General features: G+C 33.8%; 1 pseudogene; it reads right to left on the bottom strand.

The window, feature by feature from the left end:
• Positions 1-6,093: 6,093 nt before the first annotated feature.
• LOC148926294 (uncharacterized) lies at positions 6,094-11,244 on the bottom strand (annotated as a pseudogene).
• Positions 11,245-11,819: the final 575 nt, after the last annotated feature.

Genomic DNA, 11,819 nt, shown 5'->3' with positions numbered 1-11,819 from the left:
CGTGTTCATTCCACTGCGTACTAAGTTTTAGATAACATCGACTAATCTTGTGTGCTATGATAAATGTCTATTGATGAATAAGGTTTTGAATTTTGAAAAGTAAGATTTGCATTCAAATTTCTAGTGATTAAGTGACAACACTCTTAAAATGACAATGTGACACCACGCTAGACTGCAATATTATATATACTAGACTGCAATAGTATAAACGCTAGACAACAATCTACCATAATCTATAGATTGCAGTCTAGCGTATTGGATATTGCAGGCCGCGTCACCTTGCAGTCTAGAGTATTGGATATTGCAGTCTAGAGTATTGGATGTTGCAGTCCGTGTAAATTTACCCTTGCGAATTTTTTATGATTACCACATGGCAGCTGATTATTGGTGCACATGTACAAATGATTGGCTAGGAATGGTGGTATGGTGTTATTTTAATATGGGATGTCATTTTAACACAACCCTATGTTATAGTATCTATACATATATAAAAGGCGAGTTTTGGCCTTATTTTTAATATTTGTGAATTTTGGACAAAATTTTGAATACTTATAATTTTTGGCTTCTAATTATAATTTTATATTTAATCTGTGTATCATTAAACGTTTGAATTTAGTCATGATATTGTAACTGCCAATAACTCATAAATCATAATTTTCTTAATCATAATTCAATTTAAACTTTTGATTGTACAAATTATACAAATTAAATTCCTAATGAAATTATACAAATTAAAACGTATAAATTGATTAACCCAGTTGTATAAATATGAGATAATTCCACAATTATTTCATACTACTAAACTTTTGATATACATACACTTATTATTTATACTAATAAACGTTTTCACACTTTTCTAGAATGTGACATGTGTATGTGCATACATGCACTATTTATTAGCATCAAATATACCTGCAAATATACAAGTAAATCTAGTATAGCTAAAGGTCAGTACCGGGTTGTCGAACACAGGAAATAATATCACCAACTGACTACCTTCTATTAAACTTCTTCTACTATTTAGAGAAACAATGGATTTTGAAAAACTTTTGAAAACAAGAATGCGGAAAGCAGTAAACAACTAATTGCAACTAAGACTAGAGGTAAAATATATGAGATAAGAGAATTCCAGGGATGCACGTTCACAGTTATGGTTATACAAATTCCACCTGTAATACCCTAGCACGGTTTATACTTCGATAGAACGAGTCACACTAATTATGCCCACGCAGTACAAGCGTAGATTACTAACACTAGGGTTGTCAATCCTAGATTCGTAACTCCTAAAAGCTCCTAAGACCATTGAAAAATCCTCACTCTCAATTAACAGTACCGTTTTAAGGGAAGCTAATTGTAGTGTCTATTAAGTGGATCTAACTCGCCAACCTCCTCTTACGATTATGTAGCAAGTTATATTAAATCAACATCGTGTGTCACTCAAGCATGCAGTATTACCGAACAACTCAAGGAAGAAATTTGTATAAACTATAAACAAAACGGATATTAAATAGAAAACGAAATTTGTATAAACCAATAAGAGTTACTAACACATCCCTAGAATCCTATGAATTTAGTTACACATGATAGAATAATCTAAAAACATAGTTTGAAGGGAAAACAAAGTAAATTTAAGAACTAAAGTGATAAAACCCAAAGGTAGAATCTTCATAGCCTTGATCTTCACTTGAATCCGTCTTCAACCTCTTGCACAACGAAGAACTCTCAAATATTATGCTCTAGAATTATGAGGCAAAAAGCGTGTAAAGTAAAGTATGAGTGTATCTCTAATGAAGAGGTTTGAGAGGGTATATATAGTGAATGGGTCGAATCCTATTGGTAGAAGGGAAAAGGTGGCTAATTTTGGTAAAATCTGGAGAGAGAATAGGTCAACTCGTGCGCCGCTTTTCCACAGCACCTTGGCCAGCTGTCGCTGTGCGTTTATCCGTAGCTTCTACCTATTTGTGTAGCGGTCACTGCAAATTAGTCCAGTGGCTTCGGGAGTTTCTCGAGCGTTCGCTGCGCACTCCCCAGCAGTCGTTGGGCGTCTTCAGATTTTTAGCACAACTTTCTCCAGAGTGGACCGCTATAGGTGTAGCGGTCACAGGGGTCCAGCGGTCGCTGCGACACACACAGCGGGCCGCTGGCCGTCTTGAATGCTCCAGACTTCCATCTTCGACTTTTTCCTATCTTTTTAAGCTCAAATATGCATAATTCTCACAAAACATGTCAAAATACCAAAATAGATAAAAACATGAAAAATACGGACATGAATTGCAATTTAGACATTGAAAATAGACCAAATAAGGGTCTTAAAACAGTGATAAATCTGAGCGTATCTATACACTATTATTATAAAGCAGTATTTATACAATATATTTGTGTCTGACACTATAATAATATATTGATAAATTATTATACATATGTCTTCAGTTACCATCTAGGAGAGACATAATATCATTAAATTGGAAAATTGGTGCATTAGTCATTCATTTGAAGTAGCGGAAATTGTTTCCAATTCCATTTTCTAAAAGTTATTATACATACAATTGTTTATATTATTGCATCCTTAACTATATTTAACATTTAATACCTAAAACTCCTAATTTTGTTTCCATTTTCACTACCGAAATTGTTGTTTTAAAATTTATTTTGGACAATTTGTAGGGATTAATATTGTGAAAGTTGAAAAGTTTTTAAATTTCTTTATAGTAAATGGTTGAAATTGAAAGGTTTTAGAATAGCCCTCAATTCATTTGTTTGGACTATAAATACATGACAATTGATAGTTTATGATTCACTCAACCTTCTATTCTCTACAAAAATTTTGCTTGATTTTATGTATTCTTCTGAATCTTCTACATATTGTTTTTGCTTTTAATATATATTTATACTTTGTTATTATGACATAAGTTCACGTTCCCATAAAATAATTTTCTTAATTAGTATCAAACTTAAATACATGTGTTTATAACATATTGTTAATATGTATATTATTATTTTTTTGTTTAAAGTTCTTATATAGATTGAGGCAATCTGACACGATGAAAAAGATGACACCGGCACGGGGCGATGAAAGTGTTGGAGATTATGGTTGAAAAAGGTGAGACTAGAGATAGAGACAAACGGATAAAAAAGTTTGAGAGTAGAAGTAATATAGGGCCGTATTGGATAGAAGAGAAGATGGAGGCGGAGGCAGGTTAATTCTTAATTAGAACTCCACTGAACTTTTTTATTAATTCTAATTAGTTGGTCATTTATTTCATTGAGAAATTTTTGCTGAATTTACTAAGCAATATATTTCTACAAATTTGTTGATTTCGAATGTTATTTGATTTTATATATTTGTTTAATAATTTTTTATTATATATTTTAAGCTTTTAGCTTTCATATGATGATATTTTTTATCATTTTATAAAATTATTTCACGTTGTATAAAAAAATTTGGGGAAAATATAATGGATCGTGCAACGCACAGGTGTGATACTAGTATATATAATATTCTAGTTTCACTTCCAACATATATAAAATTCATATAAAACTATAATTATTCATCCAACAAAATTTCATAAACAACAAATTAAAATAAAATGTCATATTTAAATAACAAAACTTCAAAGTATCTAATGCCAAATTGTAATGTATTTTTTAACCTACTTACTAAACAATATTAAAAGTGTTGTTCATCTGCTATGTAAAATACACAAAAGCTACTAGAGCTATTTAAATCCTATCTATCCAAAAGTGCATTGCTTGTTTCTTCGGATATGTTAGCCTCTTAAGTCTGACGAAAAAGCAAACGTTATGTGCGACACATAAACAACAATTATATATATGTAATATGTACCAGAAGAATTAAAAAACTGTAAGAAATAAACTATCAAAGAATGAAATATAACCAAACGGGAAGAAATGAAAAAGCAAACGTTATGTGCGACACATAAACCCCAAATATTTTTCATATACGTAGGGCCTCTACTTTGCTTTTCAACAATTTCAGTGCCAGATGCAATGCCTTGAAGAACGACGAGTATAATATGATTAGTCTATTATTTAAAAGATTACACAACTTGTCACAATGTTTGATTTCCCATTACCTTCGTCTTCTTGTTGTTCGACGTCAACACTCAAGCCCTCATTCTCCAATGGTGGCACACTTTCATGGCTGTGGTGCGAAGGTGTGACCATGTCCAAAGTTTTTTATGTATATTTCTACTATAAACTCTTCTGCCTATTGTTGTCTTAGTAGTGAAACCTATATATCATTATAAAAGAATATATTGAAATATGGTAAATCATTTCCAACAACAAATCTGAGTCCATGTTAGAATAATTAGTTCACTGTTTATTATTATCTTTACTGGTTTTAAACCTTTGTTGTGAAACATTTGGTTCGTCTTGCAAACGAACACTTTTGCAACACTGGCCCCGTCGTTTAGAAGTCATAAACGCTACATTAGAGTAAAAAAGTAAGCATAGACAACATGATTATTGATCATTATAAGAGGATAACATTCACCATTATTCCTAACTAGAAAATGTTGTAGGACTTCAATGGAGGTGCATTCTGTTCTAAACTCTCCATTGTTCATGATCTGACAGCTTGGCTACTGACACTAGTTTGGCTCATAACGACTTCAATAACTTTACGATTTAGGACTATTCTCTAGAGAAAATGAACCTTAGGTCATATGCTTTACTAGAGCAGTAGAAAGCTTTCGCATATCAGAGATTTTAAAAATATTGTCAGTAGATCCGATTGCTAAAAACCACTCATTAAATGGATTAAAGGCTAAGTGTAAGCATTTAAAATTTTGGCCAGTAAAATATGCATTCTTGTTGATAAAAAAACGTGCAAACATAAGAGATAATACTATACTTATATTTCACCCAAAATAAACTTAAGCCACTTTCAATGAAGTTCCCACAATTCACCCAAAATTGTCAAAAATCGTATGCCAAACACAAATAAGTATTATTCTTTCCAGAATAGTGACTATATATATTAACCAATTTCAATTAAATTCAAGCATTATTTCACCCTTTTCAAGTAATTTCAAACGAGAAACCCTACAATCCAACAATGAAAACAAATATTACTCTTGTAGGAATGTCTCTATCAAGATTTAGTAAAGAACACTTAACTTATAATCGAATTAGAAATTCCCGATGTTAGAGAATTAACCTTCAACTGTTTTTTCAAATTATCTTTGGTCACCAGAGTGAGTTATTCTTTTCGCTTGGGAATTGTAGAAAGAAATCGTAAATTGGGAGTTGTGGAAAGAGTGGACGGTTGTGATATTTGAGATTTAGCGCTATTATTTTTCTTCGCTTGGCGCTTGATTTTCACAGAATGAAGAATATGATAAATACACATATATTAGTATATATATATATATATATGTATATCAATAAAATATGTATATGTAGTACAATAAAATAATACTAATATCAACATCCATCTAAATTGTTGAAACTTGCGTATTTGTAGTAGAATAAGAGTTATTGTAGAAAGAAAGGGAGAGCTGAAATGTGGAGTGAAAACACTTCACTCTATACCCTTCTTGGCTGCTGCCATGGCGTTGAAAGCCTCATAATTTCTACATCCAACAGGGACAAGCTTAGCTGTAAAATCATAATTTACATTAATAAACAATTCTAAGAATGTGATCTACTACAAAAGGATCAAACTTTGCTATAGAATCACAAAATATCTTAATTCAGACACAAACTAAGATGCATAGTAAATAGCTACAGACGGAAAGACCTAAATCTTGATAGAACAATTCTGAGTAATAGGATGCAATCTATCTCTACTCAATAACCAACACTACACCTTTTCACTCTGATTTCTAAGAGGCCAAAATTTAGATGCTACAAAACAAAATAAAAACTTAAAAATTAGTTCAATTTTAATAAATGTGTTTATGTTTATGAACACAATGTATAGACATTCAAGAATCGCAAAAACAACACATATCAATTAATCATGTATCGTATTGTCAATGTAAGAAGATAGTTCTTTACTCACCATCGTAGTTTCCATACAGAATGTTGTTCTATAACCACCATTTGATAACATATAAGTCATCAAAATCATTCATTTAAGTCAATCTCTATTCCATCGATGTCTTCACGAACCCAACCAAAGTCATCTAAGTCTGTACTATCAGCAGGAGCACAAATATTACTTTGTAAGTAAGTCTCCACATCGATAATAGGTTCCATGTCATAATGAGCTCGTGCTGCAGCAAAGACAACTACGCTCTATTGTGATTCAGTTGGATCCTCTACATAGAAGACTTGTTCAGCTTGAGATGCAAGAATAAATGGTTCGTTATGGCATATCACATTTGAAAAATTAGCTAATGTAAATCCATCAACATCTGTCTTCAATCGTTTTCCTTTTGACACCCATTCACAATCAAATAACACAACTTTATGTCCATAACTGTAATCCAGCTCAACGACATATGTTAGAATTCCATAATAGTCCAACTCGCTTAAGATTGGATTTTGATCCCTAGTACTTGACAAACTTGACGTTGTAGCTTTAACACGTATCCCACGTATACCTGTTATATTTCACTCCAATTATATTAGGCCCATGAGCAAGTAACTTCAGATCTCTTAATGTTGGATTTTCCTCATGGACTATTAACCCTTCAACCTATTGAAAGAAATTCAAATCACAATAATATAGCAACAACATTGTATATTCAACATTACTTTCATTGTGAAGAATATAACTTACATATTGAGAAAACCAACAAGCAAACCTTCCACTATGGATACGTTGCAATTGATGACGTGCAACGCGAGTATTAGATTGTTCAACTACTACCCAATATTGCCTGAAAAAGAACAAACCTTCATAGTTACAAAAAAAAGTTCAAAAATTATGATAAATAGGAATTCACAAAATAACTTACTAAATGTATGGTGTAACAACCTAATAGTAGAACAATACATATTGATGTGCTTTCGTCAATGTTACATCATCTAATCTCATAGCAGTTCCTTTTCCAAGAGAACGAATGTGGATCATAAATACATCTAATCCAATTATTGCATTATCTGTAACAGTTTCATTCCTAGATGCTCGATTAAACTTTGACTCCACATAGTCAGCTAAATACAAAGAGCAAAATCTCAAACATTCTTCTGCTAGATATCCTTCAGCAATTGAACCTTTAGGTTTGCTTCGATTACGCACATAAGATTTCAATGTGCTCAAATATCTATTAGCAAAAAGAAAATCAAGTATTAGATTTTCAAATATTTTAAATGGTTCATTATTGAAAAAACATCATTCATTATATACATTATTTAAATTTCATAAACATAACTTGCAAATATATATAAATTACCTCTCATAGCTTCAGTGTGTAGCCAAATGTACAGTCAAGTGCACCATTACATCGAATAATGATGGTGGAAATATCTTCTCCAATTGGCAAAGTACCACAGCAATATCTTTCTCTAAACGAATGATATTAGCAGGAAAAATTACATTAGAACAGAGTTCTCGAAAGTACTTACTAAGCTGAATCAAAGGTGAACGTACTGCCCTAGAGAGTGTCTTTCGCAATTCTATAGGCAATAGTTGTCGTTGCATCATAATATGATAGTCATGACTTTTCAATCCTAGCAATTTGAGTGGTTTTAATCGAACACACCTTGAGATGTTTGAAGTGTAACCATCAGGAACTTTAAGATTTGTCAAAACCTGATAAAATATTGTTCTCTCCTTCTTGCTCATTTTAAATAACCTTTCCCATGCTCCTTAGTAATTGGATGATGTTGAGGTCTGATTCCAATCTGTTCCAAGTCTTGGCGTGATTTATAATAGTCTTTTGATTTACCATCCAAATCCAATAATGTGCCACAGTGATGCACTATTTATTAGCACTAAATATACCTGCAAGTATACAGGGTAGATCTAGTATAGCTAAAGGTCAGTACCGGGTTGTCGAACACGGGAAATAAGATCACCGACTGGCTACCTTCTACTAAGCTTCGTTTACTATTTGGAGAATCAGTGGATTTTGAAAAACTTTTGAAAACAATTATAATGAAAGCAGAGCGGATGATTGCAACACAAACAAGAGATCAAATAGATGAGATAAGAGAATTCCAGGGATGTGCGTTCACAATTATTGTTATACAAATTCCTCCTATAATATCCTAGCACAGTTTATACTTGGATAGAACGAGTCACACTAGTTATGCCCATGCGGTACAAGCGTAGATTACTAACACTAGCGTTGTCAATCCTAGATCGTAACTCCTAAAAGCTCCTAAGACCCTTGAAAAGTCCTCACTCTCAATTAACAATGCCGTTTTAAGATAAGCTAATTGTAGTGTCTATTAAGTGGATCTAACTCGCCAATCTCCTTTCACGATTATGTAGCAAGATAAATTAAATCAGCATCGAATGTGTCACTCAAGCCTGTAGTATTACCGAACAACTTAAGGAAGAAACGAAGAATAAACAAAACGGATGTTAAATAGAAAACGAAATTTGTATAAACCATGAAGAGTTACTAACACATCCCTAGAATTCTATTAATTTAGTTACACATGATAGAATAATCTAAAAACATAGTTTGAAGAGAAAACAATGTAGAAATAAGAACTAAAGCGATAAAACCCAAACGTAGAACCCTATAGCATTGATCTTCACTTGACTTCGTCTTCAACCTCTTGCACAGCGAAGAACTCTCAAATATTTGCTCTAGAATTGTGAGGAAGAGTCCAAAAAGTGTGTTCTTGAATGAAGAGGTTTAGGGGGTATATATTGGGAGTAGGTCGAATCCTATGGATGGAAGGAAATGGTTGGCTAATTTAGGTAAAATCTGGAGAAAATCTAAGCAAATTCGTGCACCGCCTTTTCGCAGCGTACCACTGCACCTTGGCTAGCGGTCGCTGTGCATTGTCCGAAGCCTTTGCGGGTTTGGGTAGCGGTCGCTGCATGTCCTGCAGTGGTCGCTGTGGATTAGTCCAGTGGCTATGGGATCTCTCGAGCGGTCGCTGGGTTTTCAGCACAACTTTTCCGGAGCGGACCGATACAGGCGTAGCGGTTGCTGCGACACACGCAGCGGACCGCTGGGCGTCTTGAAAGCTCCAGAATTCCATCTTCGACTTTTTCTTATCTTTTTGACTCAAATATGCACAATTCTCAAAAAACATGTCAAAATACCAAAATAGATAAAATTTGTGAAATATGGACATGAATTGCGATTAAGACACTAAAAATAGTCCAAATAAGGGACCTAAAATAGTGCAAACCGAGCGTATCAACTCCCCGAAACTTGAATATTTGTTTGTCATCAAACAAAACAATAAAGACACAAGTATAGACGCACGGATTTCATACGGACTAAACGTCATAATTGCCTCAAAAAATGAAAGAGCATATTAAACATGTATTAACGCAATCAAATCAACTTCATTACTAACTCGTGGAACACCTTGAATTTATGCACTCACATGTGGCAAACTTTCAAAGATAGGAAGTTTTATCTCTCTCACTCTCAAAGTGTATAAGGGTTAAGTGTATAACACTCAAATCATGCATCGTGCAAAGTTTACCATAGGCTTGCTCAAAGTCTAATCCCTCCTCTACTAGATGTGATGAAGCATCAAAAGTCCGAAAGATCTTTCTTTTTGGTTGTATTGTAGGCTCTTTGGTAGGTGAGGAATATTAGGCTAATAAGTGACTTAAACAAAAAGATATCCCAAGTAGAGTTAAATTGACTCCACTTTTCTAAAACCCAAGACTTTTTAACTCATTATTTTTCTCCTTCACTCACTTTCCAAACTACCGATTTTTTTTTTCTTTTCACAACCTTTCACACTTTTTTCTTTTTTTTCTTCTTTTCTTTTCATAGGCATCCTTTCTAAGATCAATCACATATTTGAATTTTTTCACTATTTCACTATTTCACTACTTTTCATATTTTTTTTTCTCCATATCTCTCCAATTCCTTTACAAAAGATATAAAAACTATACTAACCCAAGGAATTGTCCCCATTTAATTTTGCTTCCAAAGAAAAGGCTTAAAGGCTCAAAATTGGCTCCAAAGGAAAAAAGTTTTGAAAATTTTGAGAGGATCGAAAATTTTGGATATAAAAGTAAGCTAGAAAAGATGGCCTGACATCTTCCCTTATCAACTTAAACACTATGTAAATTTAGGCAAGACTAGGAGCAAGTTCTAGAAACATATACATGAATGCAGATAAATCACACAAGAAAGAGGCTCAAATCTCACAAGCTATAAGCATGAATCAAGACGAACAAGCAATTCACTAATTATGCACTTTTTCACCAAACCATCAAATCAAAACGTTAAGCCACACTTAAACATAGATGGAATGTAATATCATTGGCAACTCGGTCTAAAGTGTGTCCCTAAGCATGCGTGTTTCTAAGTTCTTCATGTTAAGTTCACGAAAACTAAGCAAAAACAAAAACAAAAACAAAACAAAAATCATAAACTCACGGTCCACCACTTCATCCCCCCAAACTTATTTACAACAAAGTGTAAAATAAGTTTGTAGAGTCGATAGGGACGTGAGTAAACTAGAAAGCAATAAAGATACCTTGAAATTTCCTCACGTAGTCCGAACGGGGCGAAAATTTGAAAAATTTGAAAAATCGCGCTGGAAACAGAGATTGGGCAGCGGTCGCTGCGATGAGTCTGAGCCTTTTCAGTGAGTGGCCAGCGGTCCGCTGCAACACATGCAGTGGTCGCTGGCGATAGTCCAGAACTTGCGAAAAATTTTCAAGTCTTTAAAAACGAAAATTCAAAGCAAAAATAACCAAAAACCTAACCAAAAAAATTGTCCAAAACATAATTTGTCTTAAAACAAAGAAATGATACAACTGTTTGATAAGGCTTGTTTCATGCATTGGTTTTGGGTTAAAATTCTATACTTTTGGGGGGCTAATCTATGTTTCCGAGTTCAGGTGCATAATAAATCTGCCAGACAAAAGAGATGAAATTGAAGTGGAATTCAGATGTCGTCGTCCGGACCTAGGAGAATTAGAAAGCTGGAGACAGGAGCAGAATGACGCAAAAAGCAGATTATTAAATCATCTTATTCAAGGGCACAAGCGTCAATTCACCAAAAGGATGCCCTAGGGATCAGAGCCTCACCTATATAAAGAGTTCAACCTTAAGGAACAAGATATCACTTCTACACATACTCTCTTAGCTTACTTTTGGAGGCTCCTTCTTCCATTCCTGTTTTTCACACTTCAAATACTCATTTCACTTGTTGCGCACTTGGAGATGATGTGATTTCCGGCTATCGTGGCGTTTCTCAACGTTTTGCTGTCGTGTAACACCGCCTTGTGAAGGGGAAGAAACAATATTTACCTTGCTTTGTTTAGTTTGCTTTTCGTTTTAAGTACTCGTTGGTTTTTAGTTTCGTGACTTTGGTTACTGACTTTGATCTACTGGATTCGAACCTATTTCTTGTTATTATGGAAGTTTATGTTGTTTTTTGTTGGATCTTGTCGAGTTGATGTTGTGTTATGGCTTTTAGCTTTCGTTATTGTTGATTGTTGCATGTTGGGAGCTGAGATCTGTTGGTTTGTTGTTGGAGGCTGTGAATTTATGTTTGGATCGGTTGAATCGTGGTGGATTTGAGTTGGAGTTTCGTAGATCTGTTGTTTGTTGTTTACATTCTGCATGATTATGGCTATTTACGTTCTGTCTCTTCATCTGCTCGGTCCAGTAGCGTAGATCTGTTAAGTTTTGGCTTTAATTTCTCGTTTTAAGTCTAGATCTGAAGTTTGCTCTGTTTTCATGGTG

The sequence above is a fragment of the Salvia hispanica genome, chromosome 5, assembly GCF_029641045.1.
Source record: "Salvia hispanica isolate PSC_SH4W2 chromosome 5, Shi_PSC_v1, whole genome shotgun sequence".
Lineage (NCBI taxonomy): Eukaryota > Viridiplantae > Streptophyta > Magnoliopsida > Lamiales > Lamiaceae > Salvia > Salvia hispanica.
The sequence above is the reverse complement of the archived record's forward strand: the minus strand, read 5'-3'. Positions and strand labels throughout refer to the sequence as shown.